Below are 15,943 nucleotides of genomic sequence, written 5' to 3'. Positions count from 1 at the left end.
CTATTTTGATACCTTCAATTTCTTTTTCTTCTCTAATTGCTACTGCTAGTATTTCTAGTACTATGTTGAATAGTAGAGGTGATAATGGCCATCCTTGTTTTACTCCTGATCTTATTGGGAAGGCTTCTAATTTATCCCCATTGCATATGATGCTTGTTGATGGTTTTAGGTATATACTGTTTATTATTTTTAGGAAAGGTCCTTCTATTCCTATACTTTTCAGTGTTTTCAATAGGAATGGATGCTGTATTTTGTCAAAGGCTTTTTCAGTATCTATTGAGATAATCATGTCATTTTTGTTTGTTAGATTGTTGATATGGTCAATTATGTGGATGGTTTCCCTAATGTTGAACCATCCTTGTATTCCTGGTATAAATCCCACCTGATCATGATGGATGATCCTCTTGATTACTTGCTGGAGTCTCTTTACTAATATTCTATTTAAAATTTTTGCATCTATGTTCATTAGGGAGATTGGTCTGCAGTTTTCTTTCTCTGTTTTTGATCTACCTGGCTTTGGAATCAGTACCATATTTGTGTCATAAAAGGAATTTGGTAGGACTCCTTCTTTGCTTATTATATCAAATAATTTGTATAGTATTGGGATTAGTTGCTCTTTGAATGTCTGATAGAATTCACTTGTGAATCCATCAGGTCCTGGCAATTTTTTCTCAGGGAGTTCTTTGATGGCTTGTTCAATTTCTCTTTCTGATATGGGATTATTTAGGTATTCTATTTCTTCTGCTATTAATCTAGGCAATTTATATTTTTGTAAATATTCATCCATATCTCCTAGATTATTATATTTATTGCCATATAATTGGGCAAAATAGTTTTTAATGATTGCCTTAATTTCCCCTTCATTAGAGGTGAGGTCTCCCCTTTTATCTTTGATACTGTCAATTTTTTTTCTTTTCAATTGTTTTCTTCTTTCCTTTTTTTAATTAAATTGACCAGTACTTTGTTTATCTTATCTGTTTTTTCAAAATACCAGGTTCTAGTCTTATTTATTAACTCAATAGTTCTTTTACTTTCAATTTTATTAATTTCTCCCTTGATTTTTAGTATTTCTAATTTAGTTTTCATCTGAGGATTTTTAATTTGCTTGCTTCTAGTTTTTTAAGTTGCATGCCCAATTCATTAATCTATGCCCTCCCTAATTGGTTAATATATGCACTCAAGGATATAAATTTTACCCTGAGTACTGCCTTGGCCACATCCCACAGAGTTGGTAGGATGTCTCATCATTGCCATTCTCTTCAATGAAATTGTTGATTGTTTTTATGATTTCTTCTTTGACTAGCTGGTTTTGGAGAATCATATTATTTAATTTCCAATTAGTTTTTGATTTGCCTGTCCAGGTGCCCTTACTAATTATTATTTTTATTGCATTATGATCTGAGAAGGTTACATTTATTATTTCTGCTCTTTTGCATATGTTTGCAATGTTTCTATGCCCTATTACATGATCAATCTTTGTGAATGTACCATATGCAGCTGAAAAGAAGGTGTATTCCTTTTTGTGCCTATTTATTTTTCTCCACATATCAATTAAATCTAATTTTTCTAGGACTTCATTCACCTCTCTTACCTCTTTCTTATTTATTTTTTAGTTTGATTTATCTAGATCTGAAAGAGGAATATTTAGATCTCCCACTATTATGATTTTACTATCTATTTCCTTCTTGAGCTCTGCCAGTTTCTCCCTTATGAATTTGGATGCTATGCCATTTGGTGCACACATATTGAGCAATGGTATTTCCTCATTGTCTATACTGCCTTTAATCAGGATGTAATGACCTTCCCTGTCTTTTTTAATCATATCTATTTTTACTTTGGTTTTGTCAGAAATCATAATCGCCACTCCTGCCTTCTTTTTCTCATTTGAAGCCCAAAAGATTTTGCTCAAGGCCTTTAACTTAAACTTGTTTATGTCTAACCTGCCTCATATGTGTTTCTTGCAGACAACATATGGTAAGATTTTGGTTTCTAATCCACTCTGCTATTTGCTTCCGTTTTATGAGTGAGTTCATCCCATTCACATTCAGAGTTATAATTATCAGTTGTGCATTCGCTGACATTTTGGTATCCTCTCCTAGTTCCACCCTTTCTTCTTATACTCTTTCCTTTTAAACCAGTGGTTTGCTTTAAGCTGGTAACCCTTATCCCCTCCCTTGATTAACTTCCCTTTCTACCCCCTCTCTTATTATTCCACTCTTTTTATTTTTAAAGGCCTAATGAATTCCCTCCTCCTTCTTCTCCTCTCCCTTTTTTTTGACCTCCCCATTCCCCTGTTCCCCTTGATTTATCACTTCTGGCTTTCTCAGTAGAGTTAGAAAGAGTTTTATATCCCAATGGATATAGCTACTCTTCCCTTTCAGGGTTAATTACACTGAGAGTAAGGTTTAAATATTACCTCTTAATGCTCTCTTCCTCTCCTTCTTATAATAGTATTCATCCCCTCCCCTTCCCATGTCCTCTTTGTGTGTAATAGAATATCCTATTTTTCTTATTCATTCAAGTTTCTCTTGGTGCCCCCTACTGTTCTCCCCCCTCTGTCCCACCCCCCATATCATCTTAGACTATTTAGTATTCCAACCTCTCCCTTTGAATTATTCTTCTGATTATTATAATAGTGAATAGAGTTCATTAAAGAGAATTATACATAGCATTTCTCCACATAGAAATACAGATAATTAGATCTTATTGGAGCCCTTAAAAAGGCAAATTTAAAAAATATGAGTTTTCTTTCTTTCCCTTCTGTTTATTATTTACCTTTTCATGTTTCTCTTGATTTTTGTTCTCTTGATATTTTGTGATATTGAACTTTCCATTTAGTCCTGGTCTTTTCTGTGCAAATACTTGGAAATCTATCTTATTGAATGCCCAAACTTTCCCCTGGAAGTATATAGTTAGTTTGGATGGGTAGGTGATCCATGGTTGAAGATCCAGTTCTCTTACCTTTCTGAATATCATATTCCAAGCCTTGCGGTCCTTTAGTGTGGAGGTTGCCAGATCCTGTGTGATCCTGATTGGTGCTCCTTGATATTTGAATTGTCTCTTTCTGGCTTCTTGTAAGATTTTTTTCTTTTACTTGGAAGCTCTTGAATTTGGCTATTATATTCCTGGGGGTTGTCTTTTCTGGGTCTAGTGCAGAGGGTGATCTATGGATCCTTTCAATGTCTATATTGCCCTCTTGTTGTAGAACTTCAGGGCAATTTTGCTGAATAATTTCTTTTAGTATGGAGTCCAAATTTCTATTAATTTCTGCTTTTTCAGGAAGTCCAGTGATTCTCAGATTGTCTCTTCTAGAACTGTTTTCTTGGTCTGTCACTTTCTCGTTGAGATATTTCATGTTTCCTTCTATTTTATCAGTCTTTTGACTTTGTTTTATTTGTTCTTGCTGTCTTGAGAGATCATTAGCTTCTAATTGCTCAATTCTAGTCTTTAGGAAATGGTTTTCAGCTATAATCTTTTGGTTTTCCTTTTCAATCTGGTCTGTTTGGTTCTTCAAGGCTTCCAGCTGGTCATTTCTAGTGTTTAATTTGCTTATCAGTTCATTTGATTTCTGAGCCTCACTTTCCAATTGCAAAATTCTGCCTTTTAAACGGTTATTTTCTTGCCAGATCTCTTCCATCTTTCTCATCATCTCAGATTTGAACTCTTCAATAGCTTGTGACCAGTTTTCGTTATTTTGGGAAGGTTTGGATATGATTACTTGTTTGTTCTCCTCTGCTGGTTGCTCTGTTGTCTGGATTTTCTCTGTGTAAAAGTTGTCAAATATTACAGAGTTCTTCTTGATAATCTTTCCCTTCTGGGGTTTCTGATTTTGGCTTGCCATTGTTGTTAGCCCTGCGCCTTCTCCACTTTATCCTCACACTCAGGGTCTGTCTGGGCTTTCTAGGCTGCTGAGGTCTCAGGTCTCGTTGTTCTCAGGGTTGATCCTCCTGGTGGTCCCTAGTCTGCCCCTCTGCCCAAGGCTCCTTCAACAGTCTCAGGGCGCTACTTCCACAGCCGTGCTCCCATCTGCACAGGGTCCCCACTAGAGGTCCAAGCCTGTGCTCAAGATCCTTGTCCACACCTACAACAATGCCTTTACCCAGGCCTGCACTCACAGTCAGTGTTCAAAGTCCACACGCGTTCTTTAGGCTCTTGGGGTCGTAAGTCTTGCTGTTCTCTGGAACAGGCCCTGGAGCTACCAGTGACTTAATGGGTGCCCGAAACCTGCTTTAACTCTTGTTCGCTGGCCTTAGCACTGTAGGTGTTGTAGGGGTGGGGGAGGGGGTTCCTTAGCTCGTGCTCTAGTGAGAGCTGTTTCACCCCTTTATAGCATGGAAATGCCCCGATTCCACGTACCTTCAATGCTGCACCCTGTTGTGGGGTCCCTTCATTCGTCTGGATTTGTTTTTATGTCCCCTTGAGGAGTCCTTTATGCTTTGGTTAGGAGAGGTTGAGCAGCTGCTTTTTACTCTGCTACCATCTTCTATTGTTTTTTTTTTAATTGACCAGAAACCCAGAAAATGCATAATCAAAAATGAAAATGAAGACTGAACATATAGCATAAGGGAGTAATAATAGATAATATACAAATTGTATTTGGCTATAAAGAACACTAGAAGACCTAGAGAAAGTTTGCCAGTGATTTTGGTAGATCATCAAGAGATGATTTATCTGAAGATATGGATAAGAATCACTTAGAAAACATGGGTGGCTATGATAATCTTAAATACTGGTGGGAATACCATACTAGTGATAGTATTGATTCAGTGAAATATTGAAGGTATAAAATAGTTAATCATGAAGTATTTTAAGACTAACTGAGAGAATAATAGGAAGACAATATAATCAGAAAGTAGGAAGTATGAAGGAAAACTAGTTTGGAGAGAAAAGGTACATGAGGAATCTAGTTTAAATACATGTTAAATGTAAATTGATACTGATACACCACCCATATGTCAGTAGCATTTGGGGATAAGAGGAATTATATAAAATTCTATAGTTCAGAATATAAGAGTAGCATATAAACAAAAGTTATATGTATGAACAAAGAGAAATTCAACATGAGGGGTCAGTGTGTAAATGCAGATTATATAGGATCCCAGACCATGCTTTGAGAATGAATGACTTAGTTCAACATATTTATTTTATGGGCAAGGAAACTGAAGCCCAGAGCATGTGAAATGATTTGCCCAAGGTTAAACAGGTAGCAAGTGCAGAGTCAAGATTTAAATCTTAGTCCTTTGACTCCAAAAGCAAGATTATTTCCATTCTGCCATACCACTGTCAATAAGTACTTATTTTTTGTGCCTAAAATGTATAGAGGACCATGCTTAGCTTCACTAAGTATAAAAGAAAGGGAGTGCATGGCATGTACGGGGGAGAGTACCACCTCTGGGGTGATGGCTTGTTAAGTCCTTTTCAGCTCCTCATCCACCTTTGGTATCTACCTGTCACCAGGTGTCACTTGGCACTCTGTAGCTCCAAAAAGATGTAGCATGTATTGTAGCCACACACTGGCAAAACTTTCTCAGAAGATAGGCTAAAACAGATTGAGGTTAACTAACAGGCCTTAAATCCATTGATGAGTTAGGAGTATGTCTATCCTACATATGTGAAGACTTCTCCTGGCAGAATAGGTAGATGAAAACAATTTGTTCTAGTGGTTACAAAGGCAGCTGGAGCAGGTACTATGGAGTACCTAGAGCTTGATCAGGCATTAAAGTTACAGGGTCATCCATAGCATCCTGTGCCATTGCCAGGCATTCTAACTTTTGTCTTACCACTGGACTTTGGGGACTCTGGAAAAGAAAGTGATGGCTTTGTGCATCTCTACCTCCTTTACATCCAATTCACTCTCAAGTCAAGACATCATTCTGTGATGCCATTGATCCTCTTCAAAACTAAAGATGAACAACACACTAAAAAAATATAAAACTCTGTCCCCATATAACACTTCCTGCCAGGCCTAGAATCTGATTTTCTGTAAATCTTGTATTTTATAGTAATAATAAGGTCTCATTCACAATACAGATGTTTTCAAACTAATTTTTCCACAATTCCAAAGTCATCTCATTGGGACTCTTGTGAACAAAAACACTTGTGTAGAAGTTAGACAGCTCCTTTCATCTAGTGCAAAATGGCACTTGCAGTGCAAATATTTCAACTCCTTGTTTCTCATTCCTAGGTAACTCTATCCTCTCATTTCTCTAAGGACTAATCCAGGTAAATTGACAATGCACATAAACCCAAACTACCTAAGTTTGGTTTCTGTTCTTTCTTCAATTATAAACTAAATATCTCAAAGGGCCCATGGTTCAGAAGACAGATAGAATTTGTCTAATGGCTGCCAGAATGTAATCTAAAACAATTCCAAGAGGAATCAGAGCTTCCCCAAATATTCCCACTGTGGGACAGCTTATGGCTGTAGCTGTGGCCAACTAAGGCAGGCACCAAAGAGCCTCAGGGATTGAGGAAGCCTCTACTGTGATTTGTCAGGTGACCCTAGGAAAGTGACTGACACCATCTGCGACTCTCACCCTTTCAACTGTAAACTATGGAGATTTTCCAAAGAGTTATAGTGAATGGATAAGTGAATAAATGAAAGAATAAATGCATGAAAGGAAAAGCATTTATTAAATGCCTACTATGTGCCAAGCACTAAAAGATATTTGTAAAGCATTTAGCACAGTGCCTGACATGTGTCAAGGGCTAAATAAATTCATATCTCCTTCCATTCCTTACCTAAACCTGTATCACCCAGGATTTACAACTGAAATAGATTCCACGAAAGAGTACCTGTCTTCATAAAGACTAGGACATACAATAAGATCAACATGGTTTTTGTGATTCACACACACACACACACACACACACACACACACACACAAATACCTTAGCCTGACATAGCGTGGTTAGTTCATGATTCAATTTTATTTCATTCAAATCTGGGAACCATTGAATATCAGAGCTTAGAGAATAGAGAGGGAGTCTCAGAGATCTTCTGATCTGGCCCTTTATTTTACAAATGAGGAAACTGAGACCTAGAAAGGAGACTGACTTGACCGTGGACAAATGACTAATTAGTGGAAGAGCCGGGGACTAGAGTTCATAGTTTTTTCCCAGTCTGCTACCAAGCCTTTCTTAATTCAATTCAGATTTCAACATTCTTAATATGGTAACTAAGTTGGAGACAAGAGCAAAGGTAAAAAGCTTGTTGCTTTTGTCCTGGCCAGATATCTACTGACTCAAAAGAATTATAATTCTTAAGCCAACATGGAGTAAAGGCTGGGGAGAAAAGTTAGGGGTGGGAAAGAATGAATGAATAAATGCATGAACAATTGTGAAGTGTGCCATGGAGGGTGCTAAACTAAACATTTGTGTTCTCCACAGGAGCTTGGAACATACAAAATCTTGGCATGAAGGGCCAGACTGGACAAGAGGCTTAGAGATTTGGTGTGCCATGCATTTTTAATAAAGGGGCACTGCTGAGACTGGAGGAGGAGGTGATAAATAGGCTTCTCCCCTCTCTCCCTTCCCACATTGGAGATGAACCAGCTGGGACTGAAAATGCGAAGGAAGTCGTTTTTGTTTCCATGAAATGGGATACTTAGAAAAATACATGCACACTTGAAGCTATTTATCTCAAAGAACTACTCCATTTTACAAATGTCTCAACATTTCCCAGTATTACTTTGAGGAAGGCAATTGATTGGCAGGGGAAAGGAAGGACAAGAGGGAAGATTCTTCCTATTTAACATATGGGAAGAATTGAAGCACTAAAGGTGCATTGAGGAAAATGAGAATGATGCCTATTTGAAGACAACTAAGGGCTCACTCATCTCTATAGCAATCAGGTGATCCTTCCTCTCTGTCCACTCCCAAGCTTCAAAGAAAGAGGGGCGGATACCTGGTAAGTTATCAGTCAATTTTCTCTTTGAAGATTTTGGGAAGGCCGTATGCTAGCACTTTTAGAACTTCCTCCATCCCCCAATTATTTTTTAAGAAAAAAGAGGAGAAAGAAAAGCAGAGTAGGTTTGAAGCTATTTTGAATTATTTTCTCAAGTTTTCATTATCAGTGAAGGTTAGCCCTAACACAGATATTTCTTCAAACATATACAAGCCATATACATAGGAATACAGATTTTGAGACCTTTTTTGCTACAAGAAATAGCCAGTAATATTAATTCATTCTCATGACAGTCTGCTAAGAAAGGACTAGATTCAGTAGTGTGCGGAAGCCTACTTAAACTAGCTGAAATGGATTTTCCATGGACAAAGAAGCTTTCTGCAAAGTATATACAGAGGGGTCTAGGAGGGAGTTGGGACTTTGAAGAAGATTCACATCCTTATGATTAGGAAAGGGAAGAGTAGCAATTTGCCATAATGGAAAAATCAGTGGACTGTGATACAGGACTTGTTTTTAACCCCATGTCTGCACCTGAATGATGCTCATTAAGTTTTCTTCCCTAAACTTCATTTTCTCCATTTATAAGATGATGGGTTTGCACTAGGTCATTCCTAATGTCCCTCTTATGAGTTTTCAAAACTTAGCAATTTCCAAAGAAAAACCAAAGAGCTTAAGTATTAGGTCCAAAATTACATTTTAGACATTTAGATCCTTCTTGGTATGATCTTCCAGATGCTGGCCATTACTTTTCTCTATAACCAGATCAAACCAGTGGTACAGCCAACATCAGAATCTAAAATCTCTGACAAGAGGGATCTGTATCATATCAGGCCATGTCTGATAAAAAAGGTCATAAGAAAATATTATATTAAACATCAGAAAGTCAGAGATAGATTCAACAAAACTTCCTATTCCCATAGACCTGTTCTCTGAACCACTCTGTGATGCCCCAGAGATCTCTTCATCCTGGAAGATTACATCAGCCCTGAAACTCATTCTAATTGGTGCCCTCTGCTTCTAGGTCATAGAGGTCTTCCCAGAACCTCCATTGAAGGAGGGTGTCCAGGCTAATCACATCTTCATTTCCCAACTAGCTGATCTTCTTTGGACTTCTCCACCATGCTTTTACGCTAGGTATCTTCCCTCTCTACTTTTGAGTTCCTTCTGTGTACTGTCCTCCCCTTTTAAATTCTAGCTCTTGGACTGACATTTTTTCACGTTTGTATCCCTAGCACTTAGCACAGTGCCTGTCACATATTAGGCACCAATAAATTTTATTGACTATTTTACTTTACTTTTTATTAGTAATAATGACTAGATTTTATATTATGCTTTAAGGTTTGTAAAGTATAATGTTATTTGAGTTCATCTTCACAATGACCTTCTGAGGTAGGTATTATTATCATCCTTCATTTTATAGTTGAGAAAACTGATGAAGGTTTAATGAATTGCCCAAGGTCTGTAAGTCGATAAGCATTTATTAAGTGCCTGCTATGTGCTAGGCCAGTGATGGTGAACCCATGGCATGGGTGCCAAAGATGGCCATAGAGAACTCTCTGTGGGCACATGCACCACTGTTCCCCCCAGTACTTCCACAGAGTTTATTACTAGAAAGGCAGAGGACCTTGGAGGAGATGCTCCCTTTCCCATCTCCATGTACCTAATACCATTTTTTCACATTCCCTGCTCTTTGCCCAGCAGCCCAATGGGAGCAATTGCTCCCTCCCCTGCATAAGGTAACAATTGGGGTGGCATGTGGGGCGCACCTGGCACTCAGTGGGGGGGGGGTGGGCACAACACATAGTCTGGGGAGGGATCAGAGCACAGCACATGCTCTCTAAAAGGTTTGCCATCACTCTGCAAGTCACTATACTAAGCACTGTGGATACAGAAAAAAGGCAAAAGTCCCTGATTTCTAGGTTCTCATTCTCATGGAATGTTGAAAAGACATCATAGATGTGTGCTATAATGAATGGAAACACTTATATGTACTCTATTCATACATCTAGAAAGTGTCCAAAGCAGTATTTGAGTTCAAAATTTCCTAACTCCCAAGTATAACTAGATCTTTCTCTACCAAGTCCTAGCTGGCTCCCTACACATAGAGTCAATGCAATGGGCATGGCAAGGGATAGAAACAACAGAAAATACATGTAACCCTTCCCTTTACAGGACTCTTCATGACATCCTGAAATAAAGATATATGACTACATATTTTTAAATTCTAGAGATAGGTAGTATAGATAGTAAACTTTACAAAGAGGTCAGAGAAAAGAGAAATCAGTGTCATTTGGAGGAAGTTAGAATTGAGCTAAATCTTAAAGGATGAGCATCCTTCTTAAAATTCTAGGCATATAACACATAGGTTTACCCTGATCAATTCTGCTTCACCAAACACCATTAATCCATTTTAATTGAATCATAAAGACACAAAACTCTACTTTAGAAACATTCAGTCTCTCACCTATCATTGCTAGGGCACTAAATGTCCCCTTTCACCTCCCGTGGTGCTCTCATAGGACTAATTAAGCACAATGGGTAGGGTACATAGAGTTTGTCTGAGATGAAATGAAGTATCCTGTATTGCCTCTTAGGGAAATGGGCTTTATAAGTTAAAGCAGAGGTATAAAATAACATTTCCTGATGTTATTTTGGTCCTGAGCACTCCTTTTCATCTGCAAAAAGTATTCTAGGTTTCACATTTTGCTATAGAATAGACCCTTTAGAGAGAGAACACAAATTAGAATAAAATAAGGTGAGGGATAGAGAGATCAATTCATATTATTATATCACAGAAGTTCCAAAATGAAGGAGAAGGGGTCAAGAAAGGCCAGGAATGGGAAGAGATGAGGGAGAGTTTGTGGAGATAAGGGAGAATTTCTTTAGAAGGGAAAAATTATTTAGAAGGTCAGTGTCTACAGAGTAAAACTTATCAACCTCTGGGGATTCAGATAACTAGTAAAAATAGCTATAATTTATATTGTGATTAAAAGTTTACAAAATGCTTTAAAAATATATCGTTTCATTTTCACAACAACCCAATGAGGTAAGTGTTAGTATTCTCATTATTTTACAGATGAGGATACGGTGGAAACAGAGGTTAAGCAATTTACCTGGGATCATATAGCTAGTGTATTCGAACTCAGATATTTCCAGGTCCAGAGCTCTATTCACCAACTTTGTGTGTATGTGTGAGTATGTGTGTGTATATGTTAGTGTGTGTTCAGTCTTTTCAGTCATGTTTGACTTTGTGACCCCATTTGGGGTTTTCTTGGCAAACATACTGAAGTGGTTTGCAATTTCCTTCTCCAGCTCAATTCCAAGATGAACATACAAATACAAATCAGTTCCTACGTCAAACATTGTGAATCATCTTCTACCTACTGGGAACCTTTGAAGGGTTCTACATTCATCTAACATCACAGCAAATGATTTCTTAAATAGGTGATACTTTAGGTTCTCAGAAGCTAAGCAAATATGAAGAAATAAAACAAGAGAATATACAAAAATGCTGAGCATTTTGAGATACATGGTGAGGACAAGATGACTCCATAAAAGAGTGAGTTATCAACTATTTATTAGGAATCTGAATGAACATAGCCAAGGCACTGGGCCCTTTTTACTTTGGGGATTTGGGTTTGCAAGTTAGAGGGCAGAAGGGAAATAACTCTGAAATTACAGGAAATAAGAAACAGGAAATTTTAGATCTAGTGAAAAGCTATAATGTCTTTTGGTGGACTCCATTCAATGAACTTCAACAATAATCCAAAAAGGCTGGGGAGAGAAGGGGGAAAAACTATATTAAGCTGTTTCAGGATCTGGATATATTCATCTGGAAAGATATATGGTCCTGTATTACTTTCATGGTATTAAAGTGCCATTCTCAAACAGGATGATCTATAGCATTCATCATTCACAATTCAGTTTCATGCAAATTGGGAACAGTGCCCTCTGCCAGTCCCCCTCCCACTCCAATATCCCACCATCCGGCCCAAAATATAAGAATGAAGAGATCTGGTTTTGATTTGAGGCTATGATACTGTTGAATGAAGCTGCCCCATATTGTTGTTGGGAATTCTAGGGCCTTTTACCATCTTGGTGGCATGAAGCATGACAAGAAAAAGGAAAATAAAGAATTATGGGATGGGGCAAATAAATTTGGTTGATTTAGAGATTAGACCTGAATACCAGTTTCTGTTTCACCATGGTGACATGCAGTTAGCCCCAGGAGATACCAAAACAGATGGCAAGAACCAAGTTGGACAACAGGTGGGTTGGTCTACAAATGTTGGTTGTGTTTTTTTTAATCGCCTGACCATAAACACAGCTCCCAATTGTCTATTTGGTAAGAATAGTAACCATTCTCTCCTGCCCCATCTCTCTGAAATCATTAGAATAAGAAAAGTCCTTAGACATTGCCATAGACTCAGAACCAGAAGGGACCATAAAAGTCATCTAGACCCAGAGGCTAAATGACTTATTCAATGTCACAGAGAAGCAAATCTAGCCTTGAATCAAGAATCAGAGAATTCGAGAGTGAGAAGGGACCTCAGCATCCATCTAGTCTAAACTACACATGAAAGGAATTTCCTCCATAGTATACCTTACAAGTAATCCTCTAGCTTCTGCCTGAAAACCCCCAAGCAGGGAGAACTCACTACCTTTAAGAGCCATTCTACTTTGGAAAGTCCTAATTGTTAGCAAGTTTTCCCTGACTTTAAATTTTGTCTCTTTGCAAAGACTACTGATTGATCATGACGTTGCCTTCTGGGGCCAAAAACATAGCAAATATAATCCTTTCTTTTACCCAGCCAGCCTTCAAATACTTGCATATAGCTATTGTATTTCCCCCAAGCCTTTTCTTCTCCAGGCTATATCCACTTCCTTCTAACTGTTCTGTATTTCATGAACTCACTGAACTTCATCTTCCTGGTTATCTTCCTTTGCACATTCTCCAGCTTATCACTATTTTCAATTAATCAAGGTAACCTGGACTGAACACAAGAATCTAGATGAAGTCTACTAAGGATAGAATATGGGATTATCAACTCTTATTCTTGCAAGCGATAATAGAGTGGATAAAGCAATGGACTTGAAGCTAGGAGGTGTAAATTCATATCTAGTCTCCGATACTTATTAGCTGTGTGACTCTGGACCAGTCACTTAACTGCTGCCTGCCTCAGTTTCCTCAAATTTAAAATGGGATAATAATAACACCTATCTCCCAGGGTTGTTGTGAGGATCAAATGAAATATTTGTAAAAGCTCTTTACAAATATTAAAGCATTATATAAATGTTAGCTGTTATTGTTATTACTATCATCATCATCATCATCATCATCATCATCATCATCATTGGTATTAGTTCTACCCAAGATCACATTAGTTTTTTTGGTCTGCCAGATTGTAATGCTGAACTTCATTACAAATATTGAGCTTTCAGTCCACCAAGACAACTAAATATTTTTCCTCTTTTATTTCCCTTTTCTATTATATTTATTTCCCAATTATATGTTGAAACAATTCTTTACATTTACATTCTGACATTTTTGATCCATATTCTCTCTTCCCTCCCCTTTCTTCTCCCTGAGATGATAATATGATATAGATTATACATGTGGTACAATGCAGTATGTATTTTCATACTCATCATGTTACAAAAGAAGACAAATATTGCACGAACATGAAAAAACCCATGAATGAAATAAAGTTTTAAAAAATGGTATGCTTCGTCTACATTCATTCTCCATCAATTTCTTCTATGGCAGTGAACGGCATTTTTTATTGTGAGTCCCTTGACATTATCTTGGATTCTTGCATTGCTGATAATAGTTGTCATTCACAAGTTATCATCACATAATAGTATTGTTACTGTATACAATGTTTTCATGGTTACTTGGGTCTTTTTCAGATCAACCAATGTTTATACATGATTCCTCTATCTTGTACTGGTAAAATTGATTCTTTGTGCTCAAGTGCAAAACTTTACATTTATCATTGCTGAATTTCATCTCATTAGTTAGATTGTCAAGATTCTTTTAGATTCTGATTGTCATCCATTGTATTAGCTGCCCCTTCCAGCTTTGTGTTAAAAGATTTGATGACAATAATAATCCATGCCTCTATCCAAGTCATTGACAAAAAATCTTCCTTTGTAAAAAAGATAAAACACAAAGAGAGCCTAGCACAGATCCCTAGGGAATTCTATTGGTTATCTTCTACCACTCTTTTCCCTTTTTTGAAAATCAGGAGAAGAACATTTGCCCTCCTCCAATACTGTACTATCTCCCCTGTTTTCCATAATATTTTATATATCACTAAAGGTGATTCAGCAATCACATTTGTCAGGTATTTCAAGACTTGAATATATGGTTCATCTCTACCTGGGGACTTTAATTCATCAAGGTGCTCTCTTACTATCTTCTTACTTTGGGTAATCTCATTAATAGTTATTTTTTGATCTCTCATTTCGAGAATGACTATTTTCCTTTACAGAGAAAAGAGAAGTGGAAAAATTCTACTTCCTCTGTAGCCAGTTATTATCATCCCATCCACTCCCAAACAATGACTCTATCCATTCACTGATATTTGTTTTTCTTTCAACAAAGCTTGTATTTGTTATTGTTGTCCTTAGCTTCCCTAGACAGCTTAAGCTCATTTTGAGGTATAATATTCTGGGGAATATTTTTACAAGTACAAGTTCATATTCTTATGTTCATCTTCTGTTGTTTGAACTTGCTTCAGTTCTCTATACTTCTATTTTTTAAATCTAGGTTGGTTGGTGATTCCCTGTACATCTCTATAAGTCTTTTCAGACAAATGTCATTTTTCTTCCTCACTGAAATTGATCACCTTTGTATTTTCAGAATTTCATTCTTGAGAATCTCTGATCCCTCCTGGGGTGACTTCCGTGTAATTAGAATTTGCTCCCAAAGACTCTCTTTCCCAGCATCCCATTTGTGTATTTACGCTAATGTACTAACTACTATTGTAGGGAAGATATAAGTTTTGTGTAGCTCCTCCCTCTCTCTGCTTCCAAGAAGGCAGTTTTGGAGATTGGATAAAAGCCTAGGCAGGAGAATTTTACCTATGTGTTTTTACTTAGGCTTTTTTTTTTACTTTTGTTCTGTTATTTCTTCTACTTCAAGTGATTACTAATAAATCTTATAAAATATAATACTTGGAGTTGTTGGATATTAATATAAATATAACATTTTCCTTGATGAATTTTCATCCATGGACTCCTCATCTTTCTTCTGAGCCTTTTGAAATCTGATTTCCTAAAATCTAGGTTCCATACCAGACTATATCCAGATTTCCTTTCCTCTTTCACATCCTCATAATGGAATGCTCAATTCTTATCAAGGTTTCCATATCCTACCCATCCCTCTACCTTAATTTTTCCTAGTTAGTGAGAATAGGATGCAGAATAAAGCTTCCCTTTGTTGGCTCTTCTATTTTTGAAAGATATAATCAGAAACAAGTCAAGACATTATTAGCTGCTCTATTTTTGGCCAAGAGAGAAAATTCTAGCAGCCATCTGGATAATTGAAGTCGCTCATCACCACTAACCCATGCCTCTGTACCTACCTTGTGATCTGTTTCCCAAACTCATCTACTTCCCCTTCTTTCTAGGTAGTCTGAAGTATACACCAATGGAAAAAAAATTAGTTATTTTTCCTTCTTTTGACCTTCATCCAAATATTCTCTTTCATGCTTCCCCATTCTGGTTCCTGGATTTCATTACATGAAGATATTTTAATATCAAATGCTACTCCTCCCTTTTTTTTTTCTAATGTATCCTGTTTCTTTTGAATAAGATATATCCACCCATTTCCATAACTGAGTCAGGTTTCAATCTTTCGAATCTCAGTGTGATCAGATTTGACCTCCAGTTCTTCTAGTTTGTTTTCCAAACTTTGGACAGCAATTCTCTACATATTTGTGCATATGACCTTGAAGCTAAGGGTTTTACTATTGACTTTTTTCTTAGATCTTGTCATCTGTAAATTTCTGGGCATCTTAGATGATATTCTTC

Source organism: Gracilinanus agilis, chromosome 3 (genome assembly GCF_016433145.1).
Source record: "Gracilinanus agilis isolate LMUSP501 chromosome 3, AgileGrace, whole genome shotgun sequence".
Lineage (NCBI taxonomy): Eukaryota > Metazoa > Chordata > Mammalia > Didelphimorphia > Didelphidae > Gracilinanus > Gracilinanus agilis.
Note: the sequence above shows the minus strand (reverse complement) of the source record.